At 45.5% G+C, this 19,001-nt stretch overlaps 1 long non-coding RNA gene across 1 annotated transcript in view; it reads right to left on the reverse strand.

Moving 5' to 3' along the window:
* Positions 1-19,001, reverse strand: part of LOC310637852 — a 62,441-nt gene that overhangs the window by 28,897 nt on the left and 14,543 nt on the right. Inside the window, exons 5-6 of the long non-coding RNA XR_014491980.1 lie at positions 6,326-6,426; positions 45-118 (exon numbers count right to left, since the gene is read on the reverse strand). This is a non-coding gene — a long non-coding RNA (uncharacterized lncRNA). The remainder of the gene's footprint in view (positions 1-44; positions 119-6,325; positions 6,427-19,001) is intronic.

The raw sequence follows: 19,001 nt of genomic DNA on the forward strand, positions 1-19,001 counted from the left end.
TGGACTTACTCTTTTTTTAAAAAAAGCAGCAGAGGAATACTTACGTTCCAGAAAAATAGTGATTTGGTGGGGTGGGAGGAGTTCAAATCAGCTTTTTGAACCAGCAACCATCTCCATGCTAAGCAAAAAAAAAAATTAAGCACTTTCTATCATAGATTTAGGAGTTTTTTAGAAGATCACTAGACACGTATTCAGAACTACTATGGTCCAAATGACAGATCACAGATAGGAATGAGCAGTAGCACTGGGAGAACTCTCTACAGCAGGGGTGTCAAACTCAATTTCATTGAGGGCCGCATCAGCATTGCGGTTGCCCTCAGGGGGCCGGGTGGGTATGGCCAGGGTGGGCGTGGCCTACTGGGTGGGCGTGGCTAGAGTGTGTATAGCCTACTGGGTGGGTGTGACCAGCTCTACATCGTTCGCATCAAGGGTGCCTATGGGGGCCTGGGCAGGAGTGGGACAGATCTGAGGGTCTCTGGCAGAAGGAGGGTCTCTGGGCCAGGGCCAAGGCAGTGGGGGCCATTCCCTCACTGTTTCCAGGATGGCTTCGTGGGCCACATGAAACCACTTCGCAGGCCGAATCCGGCCCCCGGGCCTTGTGTTTGACATGTCTGCTCTACAGTTTCACACCTCATAGATATAACCCTCCACTATTTGCTTTGCAAATGGACAAGCAGCTAAACCTGCTATTACAGGCATTCACCTATGACAGTGATGCCGAACCTTTTAGAGACCGAGTGCCCAAAAACTAGCCCCAGCCCCACCCTGCCCACCCGCTCTGCCCCCAGCCCACCCCTGCCCCACCCACTTGCAGGTTCACTCACTGCCTTTACGGCCTGCCGCAGATTGCCCCAGCAGCCCAGCAGTGCCATGGCAGCCATGCCCTCTGCCCGTGCCCGGCAGCATCAACTGCACACCATGGGGTGTGAGGGAAGAGTGTTTTCCCCACTGCCTGGCTGCCATCTCCTTGGCTGCGCTGATCCGCATGGGCCACGGTCAGGGGCAACTTTCCAGGGGGGCTGCTGGTGAGGAATGGGCCACAGGGGGAGGCAGGGCTGGGGCGACAGCACACATGCCCACAGAGAGGGGTCTGTGTGCCACCTCTGGCACACGTGCCATAGGTTCTCCACCACTGACCTATAATATCAATACTCACTTCACAATTGTTTAGGGAGAGTGATTTGTGTTTGCTTCTCCAGCTGACAAGTAATGTTTGATGGGAGGGGAAAAAGTCAGAGAAATCAACCAATCACTTTCCTTAATTTGGCTCAGATTAAATCGGTAAGGACAACATCATTCATCAATCCTCTCACTCTGGCAAAATAGAGATCAGCAATGGAGTTGACACAATTCATTTGGCTGGCATACATTTCTGCTGGATCAAGGAGCTGTAAGTTTCACTTTAACTTGGCTACATGGAAGAGCCCTAAGTAGTGGCTCATAAGTAGTAGCATTTATTACAGAAGATGCACAATTTGTTTAACATGGTTATTTATGGAAATAAAAATATGTTTATTTAAAGCTGATGCATGGTGCAATGCTACCCTCTACTGTCTGCTTTTGGAAAAAACATACACATTATATTTTAAAGACAGAAAAAAATTAAGAGAACCATTTTAAATAGATGGTGGAGAATGTTCAGAACTGTGAATTTGCTTGAACTTAGGACCAGCTATTATTCTAGGTAGGGCAAAAGATGGTAAAATCTTACCCTATCCCCCAATGTTTTTTACAGAAAAAAAGCAGGGCTTTTTTTGTCATAGAACGCTCAGAACGGAGTTCTGGCACCTTTTTTGGATGGAAACTTGTAGGGTAGGCAAGGCGGGTTGTATGACATGTGTGAGTTCTGGCACCTTTTTCTTTTACAAAAAAAGCACTGAAAAAAGTATTTTGAAAATGTGGCTTAGGGTTGAGTCAAAAACATCCACATATTCCTCACACAATGACATGAGGTCTGCAGTTTGTGTCCGGTTTATGCCAGTAATCTGAATACCTAAGGCATCAAACTAATCAAGTCCAATGAGACTCGTTCTCTGGCCCCCAACTACTATTACATCCAGGTGCCCCAAATACTCTTTAAACTTTACCAACAAGGTGGCTTCTCCCTTAACGTGAGCATTTTGAAAATCCGTTAAAATTATATCTGAGGGTCTTAGTTTAGCCCAATTGTTACTGCGCCTACACACGAAGTTAAAAGTGTCTTGAGAAATAATTGAGACTGCAGAGTTGGAGTCTAATTGCACCTTACATGGAACTCCTTGTAGCTCTACCAAGAGCTTAAGTTTGGGTTTGAGGGGGGCGTTGAGCCCCAGTGCGGCATACGCTTCTACGGCTTCTGAAGAATCCCACACTAACTGGACCCTGGGCCCCAGTACCTCTCCTAGTCAGTTCTTCCAACTGGTGTTTGGGTTGCCGGTCTCTCTGACGGGCTCTGCAAACCACCGCGATGTGGCCTGACCTTCCGCAAGCTCTACACATGGCTGAATGAAATCTGCAATTGGCGCGAAGATGGCTGCTGTTGCACCCCTTACATCTCGGTAAGAGAACTGCCTTGTAACTGTCCTCTTGCTGGTGGCTGTTGCGGTCTTGCACGTTGGGTTGCTTTTGGAGTCGGTTGATTTCAGATTCTTCTTCCTCTGACAATTTTCCGGTGCATTTGGCGACCTCAAGATGGACTGATTCTTCGACTTTTGAAGATTTAGCGGGCTGAACTATCTGCACTGTGCCCCCGGTGGCTTCATCACCATCACCTCATCCTGTGCTTCAGGAAATGTTAAATTGGGTCTAGCAAATAGTCTTTGCTGAAGTGTTCTGTCCCGAAGGCCACAGACTCTTAGTCGTTCTTCTAAATTTGAGAACTTGCATAGGCGTGTGGCCTGTCTTAGGTCCGCTATGAACTCCGAAGCTGTCTCCTCAGGTAGCTGCACTCTCTGGTTGAACTTGAACCGCCAAGCCATCTCAGACATCTTGGGCTGGAAGTGCCCGGTTAGCTTCTTTTTTAGATCTGCGTAGGAGACCACTTCGATTGGTGTCGGCGCGAAAAGATTCTCAGCCAAATCAAAGGTTGCTGGGCCGTACACGCAAAGTAGTGTAGCGGTCTTCAGTCCTTCTTCCGCAATCTGATTGGCTCTGAGGTAGTTTTCTACTCGCGAGAGATAAGACCGCCATTCCTCTGGGTGTTTCACGTCAAATTCTCTTAATTTGCTGACCTTTGGCATTCTTCTTTCTGGTTCCTGCGATCTTCGGATCCTGCTTCTAGGCTCAGGGAATGCGTCCACTGAGCACAAGGCCGCTAGTATAGCTTGCTAGCCAGCCTTGAGAGAGGGGGGGAATGCCTCTTCCCTCCAGCGTGTGCTGCCTTTCCCTTGTGGAATTCAGGTCTTAGTCAGCGAAGCAGGATCCCACCTTCATCGCCACTGTTATATAGCAGGTTCTTTGGTGCAGGAATGAAGATGCGAAGCTGAGTACAGGATAACTCATACTTTATTTCTTGCTGGAACTGTACTGAGGCAAAAGCTGTAAACAGCCCCTAGGCAGCAGCCAATAGGTTTGAATCAACCATTGCCACCTGGGGATAGCCAATTGCAGCACAGGAGACAGGTAGTCTGGGTTGCTGGAGAGCCGTTAGCTGCTCCAGCAACCCACGTGGTGTATCACAAGAGCCCAGTACATAACAGGGTGCATTGGTTTTTATTAAATAGAGTAAATACTATTATCATTGTCATGAGTAGTAATTTGCCCTTTCTATCAATAATAATTATCTGGCCATTTTGAATTGATTCTCAAGGCTGCAAGTTGTATATCTGTGTCCTGCGTTCTTCCAGAAATATTTACAGCTGTAGCTATGTTCTCGTGTACTATATTGCTTATATTAATCTTGGATTTGGTGTTGTTGCTTATTTTCTACTTAACAGAGTCTCAGCTGTTAAGATATTACTTTTTGCAATTTGAGCTTCCTGTTTCCTTGTGTTACAAACAAACCTCAAACTTAAAGGTGTAGAAAATTTCTATTGATCCTGTACACATAAACATTACATGTCTGAATTTTCTATCTCATTGCCTCTTGAGGAAAAAGGCTTTCCAAAACTTTAAATACTTTATCATATTCTTTATTAAAGCTTCAGTTTATTTTTGAAATATATCCAAAATATATACCGTATAAGCCGACTTGAGTATAAGCCGAGACCCCTAATTTTACCCCCCCAAAAAACTGGAAAAAGTTATTGACTCGAGTATAAGCCGAGGCTGGGAAATGCAGCAGCTGGAGGCTGGATCCCCCGAAAGACGTCTCTGCTGAGATGAGAGAACGGGGTGGCAAGCCGCCGAGAGAATGGGGCGGCCTGCTGTTCTCTCGGTGCAGCACGGCAGAGGCTGGATCTCGCGAAAGAAGTCTCTGCCGAGAGAATGGGCGGCAAGCCTCCACCACCCCATTCTCTCAGCGGAGCGCTCCACTGCCCCATTCTCTCGGCAGCTTGCCACCCCGTTCTCTCATCTCAGCAGAGACGTCTTTCGGGAGATCCAGCCTCTGCCGTGCTGCACCGAGAAAACAGCAAGCTGCCCCATTCTCTCGGCAGCTTGCCACCCCGTTCTCTCATCTCAGCAGAGACGTCTTTCGGGAGATCCAGCCTCTGCCGTGCTGCACCGAGAAAACAGCAAGCCGCCCCATTCTCTCGGCGGAGCGCTCCACTGCCCCATTCTCTCGGCAGTTTGCCACCCCATTCTCTCATCTCAGCAGAGACGTCTTTCGGGAGATCCAGCCTCTGCCGTGCTGCACCGAGAAAACAGCAAGCCGCCCCATTCTCTCGGCGGAGCGCTCCACTGCCCCATTCTCTCGGCGGCTTGCCACCCTGTTCTCTCATCTCGGTGGAGAATTCTTTCGGGGGATCCAGCCTCTGTCACCCCCTTCTCTCAGCTGGGCAGCTGAGAGAAGGGGGCGGCAGAGGCTGGATCCCCCGAAAGAAGTCTTCGCCGCTGAGAGAATGGGCAGCAAGCTTCCCCGCCCCATACTTCGCGGAGCGCTCCAACACCTCGTTCTCTCGTCTCAGCGGAGACTTGTTTTGGGGGATCCAGCCTCTGTCACCCCCTTCTCTCAGCTGGGCAGCTGAGAGAAGGGGGCAACAGAGGCTGGATCCCCCGAAAGAAGTCTTCGCCGCTGAGAGAATGGGCGGCAAGCTTCCCCGCTCCATACTTCGCGGAGCGCTCCAACGCCTCGTTCTCTCGTCTCAGCGGAAACTTGTTTTGGGGGATCCAGCCTCTGTCACCCCCTTCTCTCAGCTGGGCAGCTGAGAGAAGGGGGTGACAGAGGCTGGATCCCCCGAAAGAAGTCTTCGCCGCTGAGAGAATGGGCGGCAAGCTTCCCCGCCCCATACTTCGCGGAGCGCTCCAACGCCTCGTTCTCTCGTCTCAGCGGAGACTTGTTTCAAGGGATCCAGCCTCTGTCACCCCCTTCTCTCAGCTGGGCAGCTGAGAGAAGGGGGCGACAGAGGCTGGATCCCCGAAAGAAGTCTTCGCTGCTGAGAGAATGGGCGGCAAGTTTCCCCGCCCCATACTTCGCGGAGCGCTCCAACGCCTCGTTCTCTCGTCTCAGCGTAGACTTGTTTTGGGGGATCCAGCCTCTGTCACCCCCTTCTCTCAGGTGGGCAGCTGAGAGAAAGGTGCGGCAGAAGCTGCATCCCCCAAAAGAAGTCTTCGCCGAGAAAATCTGCTGCCCATTTCTCTCAGCTGCCCAGCTGAGAGAAGGGGGTGACAGAGGCTGCATCCCCCGAAAGAAGTCTTCGCCAAGAAAATGGGTGGCAAGCTTCCACCGCCCCATTCTCTCAGCGGAGGCTTGCAGAGGTGGCAGCCCGTTTGGAGAGCTGCTGCCTTCGTCCATGTTTGATGAAAGCAGCAGCTCTCCAAACTGGGGGGTGGAAGTTCTTTTTTTTGTTCACTGGAGTATAAGCCGAAGTGGATTTTTCAGCCCAAAAAGTGGGCTGAAAAATTAGGCTTATACTCAAGTATATACGGTAGTTGGATATGTAATGGATATATAATGATTGAGCACGAGTCTGAAATTCATTTCTTCTGCACTATCTAAAAGGTTTCATTGAAACTCCAAAAAAGAAAAAAAATAACATAAGAAAGATTGAAATACCTATCATGTGAGGGGGAGAAAAGTCTTGAGGTAGTAACAGAGCCTCAGAGGCTTCTACATTTACAATGTTTAAAAAAATGATTTCCTTTTCCCAAATAGTCTTCACTACATATAGTTAATGCTGGATTATTTGCTTGCAAGATTTATAAAGTGCAGTATGTACTTCATTACATTGTCATTACCTTTCCTTACCTTTCTCTTTCAGTTTTTTTAAACCTTCTTTTGTCTGTTTACATATGTTATCCTTTTCAAGCCACAACTTGGCCTACAATCAGTTTTTCTTTGGCAACATGCTATATTGTGGAAAGATAATAAGGTGCCTCATTAGATTAATTAGTTGTACAACATTTAGATAGCTCATTACATGAAAAATTATTCGAAGACATTTTCCCATTGTTGTGCAATATACCTTATGACTGGGTCATAAAATAGTTTATTAAAACTTTTTTATATTAAAAGGATGCTGTCAGTTTGATTTTCCCCCTTGTTAATATGAATAATGTCTTGTAAAGGTTAAAAAAAACCTGTAACATCATCTATGTTAGGTAACAGCACCTTTCCCCAAACCTGAAGCTCTTCAAATGTAAGAGGCAACATATAAAATTAGGCTAGAAGAAATTAGTTTCCTTGCATAGGGTATAAATTACTTGTCTTATTGAAAGTATAACATGAGGGCCAGTATACAAATTTAGAAACAGATTCATGTAATATAATAGTGCTTCCATTGCTAATAATTAACACTTATATTTAGACTATGATTATGACAGGGTTACAGTTAGGTTATGGTACAAACCACCAATGTAGAAGGATCATGAGAAGGCTGAGCTCCACCACTTGTTTACTGGACCCGTGCCCCTCCTGGCTGGTCTATGCGGCTCGGGAGGAGACACGAGGCTGGTTCCAGGCAGTAATATCTGCTTCCTTGAAGGAGGGTAAGATACCGAAGGAGGCGGTGGTGAGACCCCTCCTCAAGAAGCCTGCCCTGGACCTGGCTGTTTTAAATAACTACCGTCCGGTCTCCAACCTCCGCTTTTTGCCGAAGGTTGTTGAGAGTGTGGTGGCGCATCAGCTTCCTCTGTTCCTGGAGGAAACTGAGTATCTTGACCCGTACCAATCGGGTTTCAGGCCCGGGTACAGCACAGAGACGGCATTGGTCGCACTGGTGAATGATCTCTGGCGGGCTCGGGACAGGGGATGTTCCTCTGTCCTAGTCCTTTTAGATCTCTCAGCGGCTTTCGATACCATCGACCATGGTATCCTACTGCGGCGTCTCAGGGGGTTGGGAGTGGGAGGCACTGTCTTGCAGTGGTTCTCCTCCTACCTCCTGGGCCGCTCATAGTCGGTGTTGACGGGAGGGCAGAGGTCCGCCCCGAGATCTCTCGTTTGCAGAGTCCCTCAAGGGTCGGTCCTCTCTCCCCTCCTGTTCAACATGTATATGAAACCGCTGCGCGAGCTCATTCATGGTTTCGGGGTGAGGTATCATCAGTATGCTGATGATAACCAACTTTTTCTTTCCACCCGGAACCAACCCAGTGATGCACTCAACGTGATGTCCCGTTGCCTGGAGGCGGTCCGGGTTTGGATGGGGAGAAACAGGCTTCGTCTCAATCCTGCCAAGACTGAGTGGCTGTGCACACCGGCATCTCGGGTTAACCAGGTTGTTCCATCACTAATGATGGGGAGTGAGGTGTTACCCCCCGTCGATAGGGCTCGCAACTTGGGCGTCCTCTTGGATTCACGGCTCAATTTCGAAGACCATATAGGAGCCGTGACCAGGGGGGCTTTTGCCCAGCTTCGTCTGGTGCGCCAGTTGCGGCCCTATCTGGACCGAGATGCCCTACGCAGTCACCCATGCGCTCGTGACCTCCCAGCTAGACTACTGCAACGCTCTCTACATGGGGCTGCCCTTGAAGACCACGCGGAGGCTTCAACTGGTGCAGAATGCAGCCGCGTGAGTTGTTATGGGAGTTTCCCGATACTCCCGTGTAACACCTCTTCTCCGTGAGCTGCATTGGCTTCCGGTTGCCCTCCGGGTGAGATTCAAGGTGCTGGTAATGACCTATAAAGCTCTAAATGGCTTGGGTCCGGATTATCTAAGGGAACACCTGCTGCCGGCATCAACCTCCCATCGTCCTGTGCGCTCCCACAGGGAGGGCCTTCTCAGGGTGCCGACGGTTAAGGAGTGCCGGCGGGTGATCCCCAGGGGGAGGGCATTCTCTGTGGGCGTGCCTGCCCTTTGGAATGATTTACCGGTGGAACTTAGGACCGCCCCCGATCTGCGTACATTTCGCCGGGATCTGAAAACTTGGTTTTTTGATCTATCAGGCCTGGACTGAAGGGGTTTTAGCTTTTAATATTGTTTTAATTGTTGGGCTTATGTAATTCAATCTATTTTAATTTATACTATTTTTATATCATATTTTATGTTGCCCTGTAAACCGCCCTGAGTCCTTCGGGAATAGGGCGGTATAAAAATTTAATTAAATAAATTAAATAAATAAATAAATACTTTTATATGCACATAAGCAGTGGTGGGATTCAAATATGTGAACAATCGGTTTTCTGTGTGGATGCCGCTTCTGGAAGTCCATTCTGGGCCTGGGCAACAAAAAATTAGCTACCAGTTCTACCAAACTGGTGCAAACTGGCTGAATCCCACCACTGCACACAAGGAAGATTTATTGTACAAAATATAAACTTCTAACATGTTAAATTACCTAGTTATCTGACCTAATAATACATTGTGTGTGTGTGTGTGTGTGTGTGTGTGTGTGTGTGCTTAACCTTTACAAGACATTATTCATATTAACAGGAGAAATCAAACTTGTAATGTATTGGGCCTTGTTTTACTGAGTGTACCACGTGGGTTTTGAATGCTGGAAGGTTGCTTAAGCAAGTAGCTGGCTAACGGCTCCCAGCTCCTCAGATAACCCATCTCCGGGGCTGCCATTGGTTGCCTCTAGGGCGGCAATAGGTTGCTTTAAACCTATTGGCCGCCACCTAGAGGCCAGGGTATAAATAGCTGCATTTGCAGCCCTGTTTCCCAGTTCAGTTCCTGTTCTTCAATAAAAGCATGTTCCTGCTGAACTCACTCGCCTCGTCTCTTCATTCAAGAAAAGAACCCAGTAGACAACAAAACTGACAGCATTTTAACATTAAGGAGCGATGGTGGTGCAGTGGTTCAAATGCAATATTGCAGGCTAATTCTGCTGACTGCCAGGAGTTCAATCCTGACCCGCTCAAAATTGACTCAGCCTTCCATCCTTCCAAAATTAGTAAAATGAGGACCCAGATTGTTGGGGACAATATGTTGACTGTGTAAACCACTTAAAGAGTGCTGTAAACTATTGTGAAGCAGTGCTATAAGTGACAGTGTTTTGGCTATAAACCTAACAAAGTTACAAGTTTCCTTTTTGCCCTGTATTCTTAACTAGCCAACTTTCATGACACTTTTACTACAGGATCCAATCTGGTTCAGTCACCGGGACCAGAGGTTTTGTCTTCCAAGCTTTCAGACTAGTGCTGGAGCCCATCTTCAGGGAACTTCTCTCTAGTAGTGTGTGATGTTCTCTGTGTGGTATTTATAGCGCCTGTTGTATGTGGCTTTTTAGATGTTGATTGGGTGTGTTGGTGGCTGGCTTTCAAGTCGTTGGCTGTCATTTGCTTGTGCTGCCCAGCCCTCGCTTTCTAAGTAATTGATAGGCTGATGGTAAATCAGCACTCCTGTTGACTGATGAAGGGCCTGTTTTCCAGGCTTCAATCACTTCCCTTATTTTGTGCCTGCTCATCCAACAATCTTAGAGGCTGCAAAATTGAATGTGTGTCCTTGTTCATTGCAGTGGGAGGCTACCAATGAGTTCAGGTCTCCTCATCTGACTGCTCGTTTGTGTTCTTGCACTCTGGTGATTAGCTTCCTCCCCATATGTCCTACATAGTCACAGGGGCAATCCATGCAGGGGATTCAGTAGATTGCATTGAAAGTATCTCCCACAATTTTGCAATCTGGGTTGGTCCTGGTGTCCCAGATTGGATCCTGCAAAATTATCCAGGAACATGTATATTCGCTTTCATTCGTGACTATTACTATACTTCTTTCCTGAGCTCTTGCCTTTACAGGCTTAATATCCTTTTACTTTATTCTTAGCTTTATATTATCATCCACTCTCCAGCTTTTATATATTAGTAGTCCTGTTGGACATTGAAGTAGCCTGGAAATTGTTCTCTTTTACTGAGTTGTTTCTCTGTCATTCAGTCCTTACTCTTTTACAGAAGGGAGAAAGCAATTACTTGTTGGCTGGCTGTAGCTGGCCCTCATGTTTGCAAGACTTGTGAAGATGTAAAATCTGCTACTCTTTACTAGCTGTGGTAGTTTCAGAGCCTCAATGCTCACTCCACCAAATTGTTTTAGTTTCACCTCCTCCACACACAGCTGGTTCCTTTTTCAGTTCTCCATCTCAATGTCCTTTCCAGTGACACCCACACGCTATGCAGGCCTTCAGCATTTCTCTTCTACCTCCTTGCAGTACAGGTGTGTGCTTTGCTATCTTCAAGTCTCAGGAACACAAAACCATAATGAAAGAAAACTCACATCAGCAGCCCTGAGTATTTTTTTCTATAGTGATGCAGAGAACTTTGCATAATAATGACAAATCCATTTTTAGTTGGAAACAAAAAAGTCTAAAAAATGTTCTACAATTTCTGGTGCTGCTTTAGTACTATGACTTGGGACATCTCTCTTTCTCTCTACTCATCCTATATAAAGAGTTGTTCCTCTGAGGATAGGAAACCAATATGTAATTGCCTTTGTGCTTTTAAGAAAAAAGAAAGATATGAATGCAATCATGTTTTTAAAAAATTGAGAAAGGGTGGCAAACCTTCATTTGTAGATCTTGCTTATGAACTGCCTTATTTAGCAGCTGTTTAAAGTTATTAAAAATAGCTTTCAGAGATCCTTGATGCTCTGAGCTTGTGTTTTCTTGCAGACATTTCATTACTTAAAGTAGGTAACATCATCAGTGTCAGTAGTCAAAAATAGCTTTGCAACCAGTCCTCACATTTACAACCATTGCATTATGCCATGATTTTATGATTGCCATTTGTGTGCTTCACAACTGACTTGCAACAAGCAGAGTTAATAGAGAAGACAGAAATAAAATCATAAATAACAACCACATGATGTTTCTCTTAATAACCAAAGGGGAAGATTATAAGCTCATTGTGATGATATGACTTTTCACTCAGGAACTGTGGTGCTCAGCAATGAAGTTGCCAGTCCCAAATGCAGTCATTAATCAAAAACTACCTTTAACTGTTTCCAGCCCGGATAACTGTGAGGGAAGTCTCACAGATACAAAGCATCAGAAAGTGCACTCCCTCACAAAGAATCAAGGCTTAAGGCAACTTTCAGTTTTTATCACTGGAGTTTGAAAATACAGCCAGCAAACCTGTTTCATTTTTAATCCTAGGAAAGAAAGCGTATTACTAAGAGCCATGGTGAAACAGTGGGCTAATGCCTCCTTAAGTAACACCAGCTGCCTGCAATTAGTGCAGGTTCGCATCCCACCAGGCTCAAGGTTGACTCAGCCTTCCATCCTTCCGAGGTAGGTAAAATGAGGTCCCAGATTGTTGGGGGCAATTAAGCTGACTTTGTAATAATGCCGCTTGGGGTGTGTGTGAAAGCCCTAATAAGCAGGCATATACATAGAATGAAGGCTACTGCTAAGCTTGTAAGCCGCCCTGAGTCTTCGGAGAAGGGCGGGATATAAATGGAATTAAAAAAAATACTTATACTCAGTGGTGTGATTCAGCCAGCTTGCACCAGTTCAGCAGAACCGGTAGCTAATTTTTTGTTGCTCAGGTCCTGAATGGACTTCCGGAAGCGGCATCCACACAGAGAACCCAGAGAACCGGTTGTTCACGTAGTTTAATCCCACCACTGCTTATACTGTACTTCAAAACATCCCTAAATTGCAGCTAATTTTCCCTTGCAAATCTTTAAAAATGTCCAAACCCTTTTCACATTAGCACAAGATTTTCCAGCACTGGTTAGACTAAATTCTCATCTATATTTACCTTCTCACTGAACCATTACATCATGTCAGGGTTTTATAGCTTTGGATGACAGGCACAGTATAGAACTGAATGCCACTCCACTAAATAATAAATACTAAGCAAGTTTATGGAAAACAAGATGTCAGAGAAAAAGGTTTAGCCTAATACCAAACCTCTCGGTAATATGCCAGTTTTGGGTGTGCATGTATGTATAAACCTAAATCCACATAATTTAACACTCAACTCCTAACTTCAAGCCTTGAATGTACCTAAAAGCGTCTTACTAATATGAGACACAGTCAAAATATCTGGAACAATAGGGGAAAACAATCACAGGTGAACAGATTAAACGATTTCCCCCCCCTTATATCTGCAATTATTACAGAAGCTGGCGTGAGTATCAAACGTACTTACAGGCATGCAAAGAAATGGCAGCATGTTCGTTTTTCCTCCTTTCCCCTTCAGCCAATAAAAATGCGGAGGTATATCAGGCAGAGCCAATAGCAAGGCTGAGAGGCCTCTTCAAGACTCACTTGTTCATTCTCGAAATAAACGTAGAGAATGGTGGGAGGCAGGAAGTTCTTGTGCTTTTTAAGGGTCGGACTGTACTTTTGCTGGAGAGATGTCTCCACGTCTGGACATGCTTAGAGAGAACGGGTGGGGGGACCGAATGCGGTTAGTAGGCGGTATGTAGAAAAGGCGCTCTCGATTTTCACCATCTGACGCAGTTGGCGTTCTGAGGTCGAGAAGGGTGCCCGTCAAAAGACATGGCAAAGGGAAGTAAACAAAAATATTTGTGTGTGTCATTTGAAGGAGTTGACCCCCGGCGCTGCTCAGGTAAGACGCTGGTGCCACAGAATTGCAAAGGAGGAGTTGTGACTATCACGCTGGGAAACAACAATTATCGGTAATTCGAAACTCAAAAACAGCGGACGAACCGTATAGGAATGGCAGTCCGAGAAACTGAAGTGCGTCAGAAGAAGAAGAAGAAGAGAGGAAATAAGATAGTTAAAAGATGGAATATAAATGAACGCTGCTAGGGAGGTAAGATCAAGCCATCGAAATGATGATAGCGTGGGCTCTGGTTATTTCGGAATCTCTCTCCCATAAAGATTGGAGGCTCCTGCGTGTATTTGTTTTGGTTGTCGGGGAGGGGAAAAGAAAAAAAACAAAGACAACTACGAAGGAGTACGTTTTGGCCCCTTGCCCACGGCGAGCAAAAGCTATATAGTCCAGCGTTTCCCAACCTTAGGAACTTGAAGATGCGTGGACTTCAACTCCCAGAATTCCCCAGCCAGCATAGCTGGCTGGGGAATTCTGGGAGTTGAAGTCCACGCATCTTCAAGTTCCTAAGGTTGGGAAACGTAGTCCTTACGCTCCACTAATGCAGCGTTTCCCAACCTTAGGAACTTGAAGATGCGTGGACTGGAGTTGAAGTCCACGCACCTTCAAGTTCCTAAGGTTGGGAAACGTAGTCCTTACGCTCCACTAACGCAGCGTTTCCCAACCTTAGGAACTTGAAGATGCGTGGACTGGAGTTGAAGTCCACGCATCTTCCAAGTTCCTAAGGTTGGGAAACGCTGCACTAATGGATCGCTTCCTGATCCCGGGTTCGGAACGCGTCGGGGGTAGCGTAGCTGTCCGCAGGGCGACCGGGCTGATTTTTTGCCTTGTTTTCGTTTGGGCAAGCTGTCGCGAGCGCGCGGCCCAGTTAAGACGGACAGCCACGTGGTGGAGCCGGTCGGAAGGAGGGACAGCTCGAGCTCGCCTAAAAGCGGGAGGGCGGAGGGAGGTGGGGAAAAGAACGCCGAGCTCCCCGGGGGAGGGAAATGTTCTGTTCTGTACCCGCTCGCTCCTGCAGTTGCCCAGGCGATGAGAGGCTGCGCTGATGATGCAAACGTGGAAACCGGTTCAAGAAGGCACGCAAGCGCCGCCCAGATCCTTCAAGTCGGCCGACGCTTCTGAGCCAGCTCGCGGCCGCAGGTGCAGCCCTTTTTTCCTTGCTTCTGCCTCGCGGTAGTCGAAGTTATCAGAGGACCGTATTATGGGGGGGGGGGAGAGGGAGAAAGAGGGAAGCGGTTGTAAAGCTGCATTATGAGGAAAGCCCTTGTTTAGATTTATAGGAAATCAGGGGCCGCGCTGGTGCAAGAGTTAAGAGATTATTACAAGATCCGCAGTGCTGGATCCTGCGTCTGTTCCCTTAATAATAAACTCTGTTCAGGAAGATTAGCCCCCCCCCCCCGATAAAAGAGATAGACCGCATCCATTTGTTTTAAGCTTGAGGAATCGGTTCGTAATTATATATTTACATCTCAACTTCCGGGATACAGGAAAAAAAATGTATAAGCAATGTGTATTCGCAATGGTGGAAATATTTATATGTACAGACAGTATAGGGCAGGGGTAGGCAACCTCGGCTCTTTTATGACTCATGGACTTCAATTCCCAGAATTCCTGAGTCAGCATAGCTGACTCAGGAATTCTGGGAGTTGAAGTCCATGAATCATAAAAGAGCCGAGGTTGCCTACCCCTGGTATAGGGCATAAGCCACCCACATATTGTGAATATCAGTGATTGGGATGTGTGCGTGTGTGTGGAGTAGGGCAGTGTAGGAATTTCACACGTCTACCAAATATAAAAATGACATTTTAATTACGATTCTGCATTTCAAGGAATAGGTCGCTAACTTTGCAAAAGGGACCATACTTTCCACTAACCAGAAGAATAACCTGTGTTTCTAACTGGCACATTTTCAGTAGCATTTTATTTTTTGCTTTGGAGATAAGGTTATTTGTTATGCATTCTGTTAATTATGAAAATTTAAAAAAACTGGAAAAAATGAAATTACAGAGTTTTCATAAAACTAGTAAGCCACAGTGTGTCACTATATATAGTCTTTATTTTCAAAATGCTTTGCTGGTGCTTATGGTTGAGTGAGCTTTATTTCTCAAACATACTATTTTTTTAAAAAAATACTCTACGCATTGTGTTAGTTTAAAATAAGTGATGTGAAAGTAATCCATATTTACATGATCTTAAACCTGTGACCAAGTTATATGTTTAATTTTTTTCTGTGGCTTTTTCTTAATAAATTTATGGTTGTTTCCTATAATAACTAACACTGCATTTTAGCTGTCTTAAAGCTACATAGGCTTCTACATAATTATGATGAAATTGGATCTGCAGGAAAAATTATAGAGATTCCTGACTGTTCAGAATTCCAGATAACCATGCCCTGTTTAGGACTTATTCCACTTCCTGCCCCCAAGACATAGATAGTCTGTGCTGGCATTTTGTTGTACTGAATATGCTTAGTAATGAGTAGGCAGTCTTGGTTCAGCCTTCCTTGGTTTTTCTTTGGGTTGTATTAAGCTTCAAGAATTTTGGATATGGAAATGGTATCTTAATATAAAAGGATCGAGAATCTATTGTTAAGAGTTTTGTTTTTAACAGACCTCATATTGTCCTTACTTGAAATGGATGCATTGTTTTCAAAAGAATGTTCTAAATCTAGCTCATACTGCAAATGTATGATTTGAAAATAAATTTTCTGTGATTAACTTTTAAGAGTAATAAATGCTGCTATATCTTATAGCAAAAAGCAGATGATACTATCATTGTACATATTAGGGATGTGAAAAGCATTCCAACCTAGTAATGGCTGTTTTGAATGTTCAAAAATGAAACATGTCCCTTTCAAGTGGCTCTATTTTGAATATTCTGATTAAATTTCAATTGGACAATTTGGCTGGATTTTTTGTTCTTCTAACCATTTTCCAACCTAATCGGCACAGCAGCATGGGCCAATCACCTCCCTACTGCTATTGAGATTGATGGAATGGGATGGGTAAATTGTAGGTGGGTTTTGTCCAGATCATTATTATGCAAGCAGGTCATGCAAAGGTTTGAATTGTTATCTATTGGTTGAATCATGGCAGTTGCCATGATTCAACCTTTAGATACCTTTGCCTGGATGATTGAGAGCCTTCATGGACATGTGACTTGTGTTTCATACAAAACTTCCTAATGCTCCTAGGGTTATGTAAAGAGTACTGGTATAGTGTGGGTTTGGCAAAGGTAAACTTAATTAGATAAGCTTTGACAGGTTTGCATATTATCTGCTTACTCTTAAGCACCATGAATGAATGAACCTTTATTGTCAAAGTACAACCATGTGTACGTTGAGATTGGCTGAGCCTCCCTTTGTGCCCCCACCCCCAATTCACAGAGACACAAACCATCTTATTACACCATGTGAGCTAATTGCACAACACACCAACCTCGCTAGTCAATCATCCATAAAGTTTATAAAATTATTTCCCGTTCAAAAGCCTAACAGCCCATGGATAAAAGCTGTTCTTCAGCCTGTTGGTACGGCTGGCTATACTCCATATTTCCTCCTATTGACATGATATTAAAAAGCAACAGCAAATTTGCCCCTACATTATTTTCTTTTTGCAGTCAGCAGTCTCTCCTGTATACAAGCAAAAAGACATAGCAAAGAACTAAGTCAGGGCTTTTCAACCTTTTCACCCATTGTACCACTTTTAGGATATGGCAACATCTGAGTACCACCAGTTGCCTAGCAAGGTGTCAAAAACATGATGACCAAAAAAAAAAAAAGGAAAAAAGTGATGAAGTACAGGTAGTCCTTGACTTACAACAGGTCGCTTAGTGACTTTTCAAAGTTACCATGGCACTGAAAAAAGTGCCCCCCAAGCCACAGATGAGCAAGACACCTGCCTGCCCGCCCAGCAGCGCTCTTCCTCCTGTCCGAGGTTTTCATTGTTGTGAGCATTTCTGTTGAGGATTGGCAGTGGGGGTGGGGTGGGGGTGTTTAGTTTTTATTCCCCCCCATCTGCTTGGTGGTTGCAGCAGGTTTTGATCACTTCACATGACCCTGAGACACTGTGACCGTCATAAATATGAATCCGTTTCCAAGCATGTGAATGTAAATCACAAGACCCTGGAGATGCTGCAATATTCCAGCTGATCGGTGCTTCTTCTGGGCTCAGAAGCACCGGGATCAGTGCTGCTTTCCAGCTGGAGCCTGGCGCTGATCCTGGCGCTTCCACTGAGCCCTGACAGCCCTGAAGAAGCGCTGATCCTGGTGTTTTCACTGAGCCCTGACAGCCCTGCAGCTCCAGCCATCTCTTACTCAGGCTTGTGCGGTGCTGCCACCGGTTAAGCTCATTCCTCCCTCCCCACTACCACTTTTCTAGGATGGTCGCGTACCACCTGCTAGGTGCCAATGTACCACAGGTGGTACCCGTACCACTGGTTGAAAAGCCCTGAACTAAGCAATTACTTTTGCTGGCCTAAACCTAACAGAATGTCTACAAAAAGAAACGTAGCAAGATCAAGTATCAATCCCTATAGAACAATTGACTAAGGAACTTCTTAATATTCTGAAAAATATCTTCATAAAAACTACATTAAAAACTATATTTTTAATCCCTTGAGATCACATGCTAGCAAAACTAATTTTTTTAAAAAAAATAGTTTGGTTCAACAATCTGGAAAAGAAATGGAAAACACTGATTTTCTGTTGTGAAAAGAGTGTCACTTGCTGATACCTGTTTAGATTAAAATATTTTTTTCCAGTGACCAAATGCAGAGATGTATTCCGCAGTTTCCCATGATACTTATTTAATGTTTTCAAAAATGTTTGAAAAATTCTGCTAGTCTCTTTTTAAAAATCTCCAATGACGGAGCAACCACAAATTCTGGAGGCAAGTTGTTCCACTGATTAATTGTTCTTACAGCCAGGAAATTTCTTCTTAGTTCTAGGTTGGATTTCTCTTCTATAAGATTCCAACCATTACTTCTTGTCCTGCTGTCAGGTGAAAATTTATATGGTTGCCAACTTCAAGTGATTCTATGTGGCTTATAAGGATAAAACCCAATATAAAAACAATAAAGAGATTTAAGGTGCTGGTACTTACCTTTAAAGCCCTACATGGCTTAGGTCCGGGATACTTGCAGGACCATCTGCTGCCGGGAACAAATTCCCATCGTCCAGTACGCTCGCACAGAGAAGGCCTCCTCAGGGTACCGTCAGCTAGGCAATGTCGGCTGGCGACCCCCAGGGGGAGGGCCTTCTCTGTGGGAGTGCCAGCCCTATGGAATCAGCTCCCCCCTGAGCTTCGGATGGCCCAAAACCTCCAATCCTTTCGCCGCGGCCTCAAAACACTCCTGTTCCACCAGGCCGACCTAGACTGACAGGCATTTTAATTAATTTATATTTAGTATTTTTAATTTCCCCTTCATGGATTACTGCCTTGTCGTGGCGAAGGGGCTTGCGTAATTCAATGAAGCTATGAGCTATGCCGTGCAGGGCCACCCAAGACTTCTTGTAGCTGAGAGTTCTGACAAAACGTGATCCACTGGAGAAGGAAATGGCAACTCACTCCAGTATCTTTGCCATGAAAACCCTATGGACAGTACCAAAAGGCAAAACAATATGATGCTGGAAGATGAGCCCCTCAGGTCGGAAGGCGTCCAATATGCTACTGGGGAAGAGCAGAGGGCTAGTACTAGTAGCGCCAGAAAGAATGAAGTGACTGGGCCAAAGCCGAAAGGACGCTCAGCTGTGGATGTGTCTGGTGGTGAAAGGAAAGTCCGATGCTGTAAAGATTTTTTCTCCATAGGAACCTGGAATGTAAGATCCATGAATCAAGGAAAGCTGGACGTGGTCAAACAAGAGATGTCAAGACTGAACATCGACATCTTAGGTATTAGCGAACTAAAATGGACAGGAATGGGTGAATTTAATTCAGATGACCATCAGGTATACTACTGCGGGCAAGAATCCCTC

Source organism: Vipera ursinii (assembly GCF_947247035.1).
Source record: "Vipera ursinii genome assembly, chromosome: 3".
NCBI classification, from domain to species: domain Eukaryota; kingdom Metazoa; phylum Chordata; class Lepidosauria; order Squamata; family Viperidae; genus Vipera; species Vipera ursinii.